Source organism: Hevea brasiliensis, chromosome 4, assembly GCF_030052815.1.
Source record: "Hevea brasiliensis isolate MT/VB/25A 57/8 chromosome 4, ASM3005281v1, whole genome shotgun sequence".
Taxonomy (NCBI): domain Eukaryota; kingdom Viridiplantae; phylum Streptophyta; class Magnoliopsida; order Malpighiales; family Euphorbiaceae; genus Hevea; species Hevea brasiliensis.
In genome coordinates, this window is record NC_079496.1 from 76,280,264 (window position 1) to 76,294,091 (window position 13,828).

Consider the following 13,828-nt stretch of genomic DNA (forward strand, 5'->3'; position numbering starts at 1 on the left):
GCTGATAATAACCTGACCTCAGGTCAATTTTGGAGAACACAGCTGCACCCCTCAACTGATCAAACAAGTCATCAATGCGGGGCAATGGATATCTGTTCTTTATTGTCACCTTATTCAACTGCCGATAGTCAATACATAAATGGAGAGTGCCATCTTTCTTCTTTACAAACAACACTGGCGCTCCCCAAGGTGACACACTAGGGCGGATAAAGCCCTTGTCAAGCAGTTCTTGCAACTGCACTTTCAACTCTTTCAATTCTGTAGGTGCCATTCTGTATGGTGTTATGGAGATTGGGTCCACACCAGGCATAACATCAATTTCAAACTGCACTTCTCTTTCTGGAGGTAATCCTGGCAATTCTTCAGGAAATACATCCGGAAAGTCACATACAGTAGGAATGTCCTCCAATGTTGGACTCCCCACTTGGGTGTCTATCACATGTGCCAAGTATGCCTCACACCCTTTTCTAATCATTTTTACGCGGTCTGGTGAAATGATGTTTGAAGGCAATAATCGCCTCTCCCCATGTATTACTACATCACCATACCGAGGAGACCAAAAGTGAGTGTCTTGATCTCTGATCAATCATGGCGTGATGCCTGGCTAACCAATCCATGCCCAAGATAATGTCATAATCTCTGAAGGGCATTTCAATTAAATCAGACAGAAAAGTGTGTCCTTGGATCACCAAAGGACAATCTCTATATAGCCTATTTACTCGGACCTCCTGGCCTAATGGACTAGTTACTAGCACATCATAGTCCATTGGTACACACTGAATAGCAGTAGGACACATCACACTAGCACTAACATACGAATGTGTGGAGCCAGGATCAAATAACACATACACATCTTGGTCAAGGATGGAGAAAATACCAGCTACAACATCTGATGTTTCAGCCTCTTCCCTCTGACGCATGGTATACACTCTAACTGGTGCGCCACTGGATGCTGGCTGGTTAACAGTGCTCTGACTTCCAGGGGTGTTACCAGGACCCTTACCTCTGCCTCTACCTCTAGCAACTGACGGTGACCCTCTAGGTGCAGAAACTTGGGTTGATCCTTCAAATGTGGCAAAAGATCCAGACCGGCGTGGACTAGTGCAATCCTTAGCGAAATGTCCGCTTCCTCCATAGTTAAAACATGCATCAGTAGCCTTGAAACAAATCCCACCATGAGTTCTACCACACGTTTCACACTGCCGGACCGATAGAGATCCTCTAGAAGCTTATTGGGTCGGCTGACCAGACCGAGGTGGTCTTTGGCCAGAAAATCGGCCTCTGCCTCTACGGGAGCTAGATCCCCCAAACTGTTTCCTCTTGCCAAAACCACTTTCAGATGTTTATCAAGTAGTCTTTTCAGCCTTCTCTTTCTCTTGTGAACCCTTCTTCACTGCCCCTTCGGATTCTATCCTTTCTAATTCCAAGGCTTGTGAGATCAATTCAGCAAAATTCTGATGTCTGAAACCCACAACTTGCATTCTCAGACTCTGCCTTAGCCCGGACTCAAACCTCTTGCATCTGTCTCTGGGGGTGGAGACTAAGCTTCCAGCATAGTGGCTTAGCCTCGAAAAATCTCTCTCATATTCTGCTACAGTTCATTTCCCTTGTTTCAAACTCAAAAATTCTTGCAACTTCATGTCCACATATGCATCGAGAACCCATTTCTGTCGGAACTCCCTCAAAAAGTCTGTCCATGTCAGCACAGGTGGCTCAACCAGGCTGTGGGGGATGTTCTTCCACCATTCAAACGCATCCCCTTGCAACAAAGAAACAGAATACTCAAACTTCAACTCTTCCGTACATTGCAGCTTTCTGAAAACTCATTCCATTCTTTCCAACCACTGTTCTGCCTCTAGTGGATCCACAGTGCCTTTAAACTCAGTGGCCCTAAATTTCATCAATTTTTCATACTGCCGAGCTGAGGGCTGTGGTTGGGCTACAGGTATTGGCATCTGAGCTTGGGGTGGCACATTACCCGCCATTTGCTGGAAGAAGGCAGCCATCTGCTGCATAAATTGAGCAGGAAACTGTGGTGCTGGAGCAGGAGCTGGAGTGGCTGACCCACTCACGTTTTGGAGTGCTAGGGCTTCCTCTTGAACCTCAGCCTCAACAGATTGTTCTTCGGAATGATCTCCTCCTTCCATTCCGTTTTCTCAAAATTTCTACTTCCTGAGATCAAACACAAGGAGGTTGACCTCCGTTAGTGCATATTCATGATGTAAATATGTCATATGTATCAATTAAAGACACTTGAGCAGTTGTACTTATCAATAAAATGTTCATACACGTAGTCAAAATTTATTGAAAAACCATGCTCTGATACCACTAAAACATGTCACACCTTACTCCTCCGTAAGGCATAACATGATCCCGTAGAATACTTAATGAACTACCGAACTTCACCTACCGATAACTCATTAAGTACCCTACAAGGGATTTTAAAACAATTTTCTTACATTTTGGAAGTGGTGAGCATTTTAGTGAGAATTAAAAACCATTTATTCAAAGCTTAAGGACTAGTAAACATTTTTGTCCATTTAAATTTTGTCGCAAATTTTATAAAAATTTTGACAAAGTTCCCTCTGTATTTTGAGAAACCAGTTCTTTAAAGACCTGTAAAAAGCACTTCCAAAATATTTCACAACTCCCAATCTCCAATAAAACTCAAATCAACCCAATTCAAATCACTTCAAGGCAATTTCCAATATTTAATCAAATTTGGTCATCACAAAATTTTTAATACTTCATTAACAAAGCATAAAGCAGAAAATTCATATTTACAAATATTAAATTTACAGAAGCAAACCCAAAATAATATTATTACAATTTATTTACAACTGCTCAATTTACATTGATAATTATGACATTACAGTATTTACATCAAAATAACCATAAGGGTATAAAACAATACCCATACAAAAGGGATCAAGAAGTTCTTGTCAATCCCGCACTCACTCACGCTTTCTCCTTGCTCTTATCTCATGATAAGAAATTAAACTATCGCTGAGTATAAACATACTCAGTGGTGCACAATAAAAATTTAAAATGCGATACATAAATCATTTATTGATGAAACATAATTTGAATACTTCATAACCACATTTCACAAATATCAAAGCTCATAATAACTCATTTTTGTCAAATAATATATTAAACACAGTTTAGTCAAACAATTTCATAAACACAGTGTTGCCAAAATCATACACAACTTAAGCCATGACACAAAATTTCCGATCAATGTCGCGTTGTACACCACGACAAAGCAATCTACAACCCCATTAATCGAAATCAATGAGGGAGGTGGCTAGCTAGCTAATGAGTACTCATCCGATCTACAACCTCAACTGGCAAACCAGAGAAGGAGGAAAATAAACGATCTCAACCCCATAAATGAAGGAGGAAATGTGATACTGTCATGCTAAGTATGAATCCAAAATCAATTTAAAATAATTATTTTCAATAATTTATGAGAGATCCCAAACAATTTTCAAAGTCATTTTTGTATTCACAAAGTGGCAACACAATTCATAAATAACACAGCGATTTCATAAAGTATAGCAACTCAAATTTTCAATTGGACAACAATTACATAAATTTATTGTGCACAAACCTGACTAGAGTCGCCTCTAGGCCTTGACTCAGTCTCTCCGAGCTTCCAAATCTTTTTCAGCTGAAACACACAATTTCATAGTGTTTCAGTACCATAACTTAACATAAGTCCAAAAATAAATTTAACTTCACTTTAACTAGCTCTATTGCGTTAAATTCGACGTTCTCAAAGTTTTTGTGTGTCGGGTTACTATTCACTACACTATTCAAGTCAAATTGTTGACTTTTAAGGATTAATAGGTATGGGAACTCCAACTTCACCCACATACCACATTTTGGTCACCAAACTTGTTGGTTTTGGTCATTTTTTCAAAGCGTAGGTCATTTTGGCAAAATTGCCAATTTTCGGTTTTGGTGCTCCAAAGTTGCACTGTTCCATTGGTCGATCTACTGTTGGAATTTGACAAAACTTCCTTCATAGAAAATGTTCCTTATTGTCTTAAGTGTATTCTCATTTTTGGATCACCTTAATCGGAGTTTTGTAGCTCAAGTTATGGCCAAAATAATTTTACTGTTCACGCAATCGCTCATACCGTATCTTGGGTTCTGGCAGATTTTGATCCAACTTTGGTCAGTAATTTGATTAAGTTAAGTTCATAATTTGGTCTAACTTTCTTCATATGAAATGTTCTACTATGTCTTAGGTTTCCATCGGTTCAAGAATCGCCTAAATCCGAGTTTCCTAGAGAGAGTTATAGCCATCGAAACATTACTGCTCACATGAAAATCTGCAGAGTTGCAGGTTTGGTAACTTAACTTTGCTCAATAATTTGAATGGGTTAATGGCATAATTTGGGGTGATGTTATTCATGAAAGTTTTAGATCTATATCTCCTCTAACCCCTGGCCAAATTTCAGGTCAATTTGACCTGTCTAACTCGAGTTATGACCAAATGAACAGTTACTGTTCATTTGGTCAGTTTGGTGCAGTTGCAGCCTACTCTCATTTCACTTTGGTCAATTGTTTCACCCAGTTTTGGTCAGTTTTTGGGCATGGTTCCTTAATGAAAATTGTGCTCTTTTATGTCTATTTTCATCCCCAATTTGTGGCATATTAATTGGACTTGTAAAATTTGAGTTTTGGTCCTTCAAAGTGGGTTTGGTCATGCTACCAGCAGCATGACCATTGGACCTACGAATTTGGTTTTCATTTCAACAATTCCCACACAACTTATTTGGTCATAATTGACCATTATTTCATTTCAAAATAGGTCAAAGATATCAATTATGCATTTCTCCAAAATTTGGTTCACAAACCCTAACATTCAACCCTAATTAACTAAATTATTGTATTTAACTACATTTATGCATCCCTATCCTACTACCATACTCCTACAAACTTACTAACACCTTTAATTTACTCAAAATACATCAAACTTCCCTACATCCATGGCTGGCCAAAATTTTAGTATAGGTTCTTCCCCCATATTTTCATTTCATTTAATGGATTCTAAGCTCATTTAAGTCACAAGCATGCACTTAAAATAGAATTTGAAGGTTAGAATACCAACCTTAGGTGAAACCTTTGATTTTCACTTTTTGTTCTTCTTCTTTCTTCTTCTTCTTGCTTTCTTATGCTTCCTCTATACTCTTCAAGATGCAAGAATGAAGTTTATATGGAGAATTTTAGGGAAAGCATGTTTAATTTAGGGTTTTCAAAAGCTTGGTGAGACTTATCCATGGTGGAAGATGAAATAAGTGAGAGGAAAGAGAGAGGGGATTTCGGCCAAGTAAGGAAGACAACCTTACAATTCCTTTTTTATTTGTTTTTAACTCTAATTATCTTAAATTTTGACTTAGTCAACTTTAATAAAGTAAATTATATTTTTGACATCATGTATGATGTCATTTAGATGATGTTATAAGTCATGTTTTATTTCTTTTTCTTTTTCTTTTATTTTTCTATTAGTTCTTTAGTTCAATTCTCAATTCCGAAACTTTCTTTTCTCCGATTTTATTGGACAGTTAGGTCAGGAGTCAGCTCTCGGGGTCAATTGACCAAATTGCCCCTCGCCGGTTTATCCCAGTTTGCAAATAATCCAATATTTCTTCCGGCTCCCTGACCTAATTATTTGACTGGCTTAACAGTTCTTTTTCGTGATTTTCTCTTTTCCACTGTGTTTATAAGGGTCCTAAGGACCGCATCGTCACTTTTTACGGTTCGAAATTTGAGTTTAAAACGACTTCGCAGTCGTTCCCGAGGAGGTCACTCATCGCTGTGACTCTCGGCTCGTTTAACTTCTTATGTTCTGTTTTTCTTATTTATAGTTAACTAATTAAACATTACTAATTATTTGTGTTTATGGCTTCTCAAATTGTCTTAAGTGTGGCCCTAGTCCCATTAATTGTCCGGACCGACACCGATCACCGGAACAGTGAAATATACCAGGCTATGCAACGGGGGTGTTACATTAAACATCCGTATGTCTAACATGTATATATCTGTCATGTCAGGCACAAGGCCAGCAGGTAGGCATAAAGCCATAAATCATAATAGGCACAATGGCCAACGGGCAGGCATGAAGCCTGTAGAACAACCATATCAGATAGATATTGTCTATCAATGATCATTCCTGTGGGTAGTACTGCAATCTGTTATCCCTAATTGGTATACCAATCGATCCAAGCTATATAAATAAGTCTATGTATACTTTGGGCAAATTAATTTTATTAAGTATTTAAAGTTTCATCTCATGTGCTAGTTGTATTTAATAACATTTTCATGTTACTTATGATGGGAAACATAAGTCCCATATACATAGTCATGTCCTTTATAATGGGAACATGAGTTTCAAGTACATATTCATATGACTTATGTATTTATCACTCTCATTATTTTATGTCATGTACTATACATATTTATAGTATTGTTATTTCATATATGATGGAAATATAGGTTTAGAACTGGTGTCTTAACTTTATCTATCAAATTGGCCAAGATGTGGCCACTGTTTGGTTACACTTTCTTCATGGAAGTTATTCTTCTATGTCTTATCTTTGTTTTCCTTTTTGAATTATATCATTTGGAGTTTTAGAACTCAAGTTATGGATAAATAACAAAAACTGGTTCCTTAACTTACTCAAGTTCCAGAACTAGGCATATTCTGGAGTCAATATTTTCCTAATTATTTGGACATGTTACAGCCACTTTTAGGCCTAATATTCTTCATAAAAGTTGTTACCCTATGTCTTATGATTACTCAAAATTTTGAATTATAATTTTTTAGGTCTTGTAGAATTAATTATGGCAAATTAACTGGCCTAGACTAAGGTGCCCTGTGTCTACAAGATTTCAGGTTCAGGTTAGTGGTTTTGACTACAATTTTAGGATTTTTACACTCAAATTTTGAGAAAGTTTCTAAATCAAAGTTGAAGTCCTATCTCTTAGGTTTTCAGAACAGTTTGGCTCATCTCATTTGGGATTTTCTAGTGAAAGTTATGGTATAAATTCTATTCTGGGGGTCAAGTGGTGATTGGGGCAAATTCCAGGATTTGGCATACTAACTTGTTCTAACAATTTGACTTAGTTTCCTTGGGTTCTAGGTTCTGGTCAAAACATCAATATTGTAGATCTATATCTTATAAAACTTTTGGCACTAGTTCATTGCTTTTGCAATTTTTTAGACCAAGTTATGGCATTTTTGCCAAAACTGGTCGAGTAAGCCTAAGTTTAACAAATTCTGGGCTGGACAGTTTTGTTGATCTAACTTATGCTAACAATTTGACTTGGTTAGAGGCAGATCTAGGTTCTATATTCTTCATGAAAAATGTACTCTTATGTCTAAAATTTCCAATGATTCAAGAATCAGGTCATTCTGACCTTCTAGTGTGAGATATGGCAATTTGAACATTTACTGTTCATTTAGTCATTTTTCCAGGTGCATATTAGGGTTACTCTGATTCAAGCCAATTTTAGGCCAGGTTATGGATAGTTTTCTGGCACATTTTCTTCATGAAAAATGTGGCAAATTATCCTAGGTTTTATCTCTAATTGGCCTTACACCAATTGGAGCAACATAATTTAACTTGTGGCTCAAAAACCACACTGGACTTAAGGTTCAATTTCCTGCACAGAAAAATCAGCACTCCCAATTTCAAATCCTCCCAACTCCCAAACTTCATTTCACATTCATGGCACTTCTAAATATCAAAAATTCATCTCAACATCATCAATTTCAAGCCATATACAAAATTCCCAAATTTTCACCAAAACCCTAACTTCAAATTTCCAATTCATGGCGTACACATACCATACTCATACTAATCACTTTATACATCATCTATACTCATCAATAGCATAAATAAACCACTTAATTTCATCAAAAACCAATAATTCTCAAACTTTCTCATGGCTGCCAAAATTTAGAGGTTCTATTTACTCATTATTTTCTTTTGATTTCATGCAATTTCTACTTAATTTAGCATGCTTACAAAGATTAAAGAAGGAAAAGAACTTGTTTAGTGCACTAACCTTTTGTGAGCACTTCTTGGACTTGTGAAACTCAAATTTTTCTTCACTTCTTAGCAGCCACAATCTTTCTTATAGTGTAGGGATGATTTTTAGTGAAGGAAGTCTAAAGTTTTATGGTGAGAAAGGGTGGGAAATTGAGCTAGGAAGGATAGAAATGGAGGAGAGAAAACTCTCCATATGGTTCGGCCATTGGTGAAAGGAAGAAGAAGATGAGTTGCTTTTTATGTTAATTTTTTCTCATCTCATCTCTTCTTATCCCTTGTAAATATTTGTTAACATTTAATTGGTTAAACTTTTTAATTACATCACCTTTAGGTCATGTTTGTGTCATAAATCCCATTTTAATTTCCTTTTCTTTCTTTTCCCATTTCAATTGCATTTTTTATGATTTAATTTATTTTATGTGTTTTAATCTCTCTCATTTTAATTGGCATTTAGGTCAAAATTCAACTCTAGAGTTGAAATGACCAAAATGCCCTTTACTAGGCTCATCGATTATTTTTGGTCTGTACCAATTAACTAATTTTCTTGAATTTATCTTTAACATTTTTACTATCATTTAATCTTCATAAATTCTCTAATTTAATCTCAAAAATTATTTCCTGGGGTTACTCGTGGGTCTGGGGTTGGCAACTGTCTTTACAGTCACTTTCCAGTACGGTCACCCATTGCCGTGACCCCGGCTCATTCAACTGAGTTATACTTCGCTTCTTTTACTTTTCTTTAATTTTACTTAGTCTGTATTTGGTCAATTTATGTTTCCTTACTCTAGTTTGAGTGTAGTTCTAGACATCCTGGCTGTCTGAACAGACATTAGTCATCGAAACAGTAGAATGTATGAACTATCTAAAGTGAAAGCATTACATTCATTCTCACAGAGCAGAGGATCTCATACAATACAAGACCGCACATAAAATATTGAAAACAATTAAATCAAAGTATCAAATCAATTCCATCTGCTAATCAGGAAGTAGCCTGATTAGTATTCCTTCACCTTTATGTTGTAGAGAGTGGAGAGGTCTCAAGTTCGAGTCTCTCCACTACGTATTCTAAGACAATTCACCTTTATGGTGAGAAAGGAGGTAAATAATATGAAAGTATGGGTTTCCACCACTTACATTCTTTTAATGTTGCTATGTTAGGAAAATAGGGTTGGTGTTTATTACTAACCCTAGCACTCTTCTAGGTAGGGTCCTCAAAGCTAAATATTTCTTGAGGGGATTTTTTAAATGCTCAGGATGGTCATTATTCAAACTTTGTTCGAAAGAGTCTTTTATTGTCTTAGGAGTTTCTCAAAAAGGGATTTAGGTGGAGGGTGGGTAATATTGAAAGTATAAATGTTTTGTTTGACCATGGTTGCCTGTGGATAACAATTTTTGTTATAAAATTCCTATTCTTATGTGTCTAAAAGAGATGAAGGTTAGGGATCTTTTTGAGGGAGTTATAAATGAAAAACAGTGGTCCTATTCGAAGCTTCAATCACTTTTTCTAAATGTTTTGGTGCATACCATTATGAGTAGTCCTTTTTACTTAAGGGATAGCAATAATAAAAGGATATGGCATTTTCACAAGAAGGGAATTTACTCAGTTAAAACTAGGTACTATGTACAGCTCAATTCTTTAAATATTGTTCATGATTAAAGGAGCAGGGCAATTAATAGAAGTTATGGTTTTTAGCAATTCCTCCAAAGTTTCAAAACTTCTTGTGGCGTGCTTGTCATAACATTATTCCAACCAAATGTAGGCCGTTTAAGAAATGTGTGGAAGTTGATGCTGCTTGCCAGGTCTATGGGTTGGAGGAGGACTTATGTCATGTTTCATTTCATTACCCTAAAGCAAAGTCTTATTGGAACCGTCTTGGGTTGCAAAAGAGGCATTTATTTTATGTCTGATAAGTGCATAATTTATTAATTTTACTCCCATCACATTTAGTGTTTCTAGTGTGTTTTTATGCATAATTCAGTTGATTAAAGTATATTTATTATTTAGGCATATTTTTAGATAGTTTTTGGAATAATTGTGTTAAATGGATAGCATTTGACCTTTGCTGTATTTTTCAGGTATTTCTAAAGTTGTGGGTCTCTAAATTGAGTGCTGTTTAATCCATTAAAAAGCTAAGATAGAGCACTACAAATGATAAAGAGGGACCAAAGCCCAAATCAGTCTCCAAAGTTGACAAAATGATCTATGGATCTATTGCAAAAGCCCAAACTTGATGTGTCACGATCAGTTTCAGTATTTATTTTGTATCTGGAGTTTTAGATATCCAAATGAAGCAAGCCCAAGCCCAATTAAACCTTAAGAGCCACCTCTACAACTTTTATGAAGGGATGGAAGTGAGATGAGGTCGTCTTAATTGTCAAAAACGGTAATGAAGTTGTCATTATGGGCTGGACACTTTGTCAAAATCAGTCTCGATTTTTGGGCCACAACTAGGGCTGTAGACATCGGATTTGAGCAAATGAGTACCCGTTGGAAAGCTAAGAAATAGGGCTACAACTTTCCTGAAGAGGGAAGAGACAGATTCGAAAGGGAAGTGGCTGTAAAATGGCCTTGATTGTAGAGACATGAGTGTAAGCTGAAAATTTATCTTTTGAATTTCAAAAATTTTCCTAGTTTGGTTCCTATCTTTGGGATTAGGTTTTTTTATTATAAAGGCATCTTTGAGCAGCAGCCGAAAAGACATCCAACCAGACCTTTGAACACCATAGAAGACCTTCATTCTCTATTCTCTTTTTAGATTTCTTCTTTATTTTCCTTTAATTTTCTGTAAGCCATGAATATGAGTGGCTAAGTTCTTAATTTAGTTCAAGGGATTCAAGTTCTTTTGCATGATTTGTGAGACCAGATTCTTAATTTAATTTATGTCTTTTGAATATCGATTATTTTCTGATTTCATTGTCTTTGATCTATTGAATGATTTGCTAAAAATGCCTATTAGTTAATTGTTTGATATTATCAATTGCTAGTTCATCTTCATAATTTGTAATTGTTGTGTAAGATTGAACATGAGCAGCAATTAGGTTTTATTGATTATGGTCCCAGTTTTCGATAATAACCTAAAGAAACAATAGGGTGAATTAAATGATTTATACTTCATAAATTGTTGTTTAGCTTAACTACTTCCTATTCTTAAAGCAGTTATTAATTTGATGAGGATTGCTTAATACCAATTCAGTTAATAATTAGAGTCAACAAGAGTGCTGGGCTCGAATTAATGAGTATAGGGAAGTTAGGGACTTTACCTCGCTATTTGGTAAATCTACATTAAGTATTCAATAAAAGGTAATTGTATTTCTTTTATCTATGATCAAATCAATGCATTGGAATGCAAGCTACCTTGGACTGAAGTTTGTTTAATTTGAAAGTTTCATATTTAATTTTAGTTCTTAAATTCTGATTTTTAATTTGTTCTTTGGATTGCGAATTAACCCCCAACCTTTGTTTCTTTTTCCATTATACAAGTGCACGAAATTTAATAATTCAGTCTCTAGGTTTCGATCTAGATTTACCACTTATTGCAGAAAATATTTCATAACTGGTAATTTCAGTTAATTTAATTTCTGGTGGATTTGATAGCCATCAAGAATTTTGGCGCCGTTGCTGAAGACTGAAATTTATTGGATTTTGTGTTTTTAGTGTTACGATATTCTGTTATTAATTTTGTTTGTGAGTTGTTGCTGTTTTCAGGTTTTCAGAAAAAATTACGGTGTTACTATTTATTAATAGATTTTTGGTTGAATTTGGAGGGTGGGCCATACCTATTTTGAAGGAAACAACGTTCTGATCAAGACTAAAGAATCCATATGATTCTTTGGCCCCAACCTCTTGAGGCCAAATTCTATCATTTTCTAGAGTTTTGAGGCATTTTTCTGTTTTTACTTTGATTTCTTTTTGTTTATGACAAGAACTTTTCAATTTGGTGAGTTGGTCTTTGATCCAAAAGTAGAAAAAACAACTAAACAATTGAGAAAATTAGCTAAGCAAGCTAGGCAGATTTCGAGTACATCTGAAGGAGTCCAATCTCCAAGGGAATTAAGTTCGGATTCGGATTCAGATTCAAATTCTGAAAACGAAACCATGACTGTTAGAACTTTGAAAGAGTTGGTTGCTCCTGATCTAAACCAACAGCCTTTGTGTATTCAATACTCTGCTTTAAATGTTGCATTTGAGTTAAAATCTAGACTAATCCATTTGTTGCCTAAATTTCATGGTCTTGTAGGTGAGGATCCACATAAGCATTTAAGGGAATTTCATGTTGTGTGTTCCAGCATAAAACCTCAAGGAGTTTCCAAGGACCAAATTAAGCTTCGAGCTTTCCCTTTCTCACTGGAAGGAGCAACTAAGGATTGGTTGTATTACCTTCCTTTTGGAACTGTCAACTCATGGAATGAGATGAAGCAGATATTTTTAGAGAAGTATTTTCCTACTTCTTGTGCTACCAATATAAGAAAAAAAATTTGTGGCATCCGACAGTACAATGGAGAGAGTTTGTACGAGTATTGGGAACGATTTAAGAAACTGTGTGCAAGCTGTCCCCATCATCAAATAAGTGAGCAGCTTTTGATTCAGTATTTCTATGAGGGACTTCTACCAATGGACCATAATATGATAGATGTTGCTAGTGGAGGACCTTTGGTTGACAAGACACCAGAAGAGGCAAAGAGGCTGATTGCTAACATGGCAGCAAATTCTCAGTAATTTGGTATGAGAATGGATCACACACCTATGAAGGTTAATGAGGTAAGTACATCTAACCTTAAGAAACATATTTCTGATTTAACTTCTTTGGTGAGGTAGTTGGCTGTAGGGAAAATGCAAACTATTAAGGTATGTGGGATTTGTTCGGGTTCGGGTCATGCTACTGACGTGTGTCCTGCAATACAAGAGGATGAATCAATACAACATGTTAATGCAGTAGGAAATTATGGATAGCCATAACACAAGTATGATCCCTTTTCTAATACTTATAATCCAGGATGGCGAGATCATCCTAATCTGAGTTATGGGAATCAACCAATGCAAAACAAATACCAGCAGCAGAGACAAGTGAATCAACCACCTCCGCCTCCCTCAAATCAAGGTATGTCACTTGAAGAAATTGTTAAGGCTTTGGTTAACAATACACAACAGTTTCAATAGGAGACCAGAAATGGCATTCAAAACATAGAGAGGCAAATTGGTCAGTTGGCTTCATCTGTGAGTAACCTGGAAGCTTAAGGTTCTAGAAAGCTTCCATCCCAAACAATTATGAACCCCAGAGAAAATGCGAGTGCTATAATGTTGCGGAGTGGGAAAGAAGTTGATAATCAGACTCCACATGAGCCAATAAAAAATAAGAAGTAAGGAGCAAAAGAGTCTGAAGTTCCTAAAGCCGAGGTAAACACTGAACCAAAATTGAATAAGGTTAATAATTCCGTTCTTCCTCCATTCCCTTGCAGGTTGGCAAGACTAAGAAAGAAGAACAAGAGAAAGAAATTTTGGATACTTTCAGGAAGGTAGAGGTTAATATACCTTTACTTGATGCGATCAAACAAATCCCCAGGTATGCTAAATTCCTTAAGGAATTATGCACTACAAAGTGCAAGTTGAGGAATAATGAGAAGATCAGTGTGGGGGAAAATGTGTCAGCATTGATTCAGCGAAAATCACCCCCTAAGTGTAAGGATCCAGGTTCGTTTTCTATTCTCTGCAAAATAGGTGATTTTAAATTTGAACGTGCAATAGCAGATTTAGGAGCATCTAT

The 13,828-nt window shown here is 36.1% G+C and overlaps 1 non-coding gene across 1 annotated transcript; it reads right to left on the reverse strand.

Moving 5' to 3' along the window:
* Positions 1 to 12,525: 12,525 nt before the first annotated feature.
* Positions 12,526 to 12,632, reverse strand: LOC131179618 (small nucleolar RNA R71). The gene has a single exon (XR_009148509.1). It is a non-coding gene; the product is annotated as a small nucleolar RNA R71 (small nucleolar RNA).
* Between the last annotated feature and the right edge of the window lie 1,196 nt (positions 12,633 to 13,828).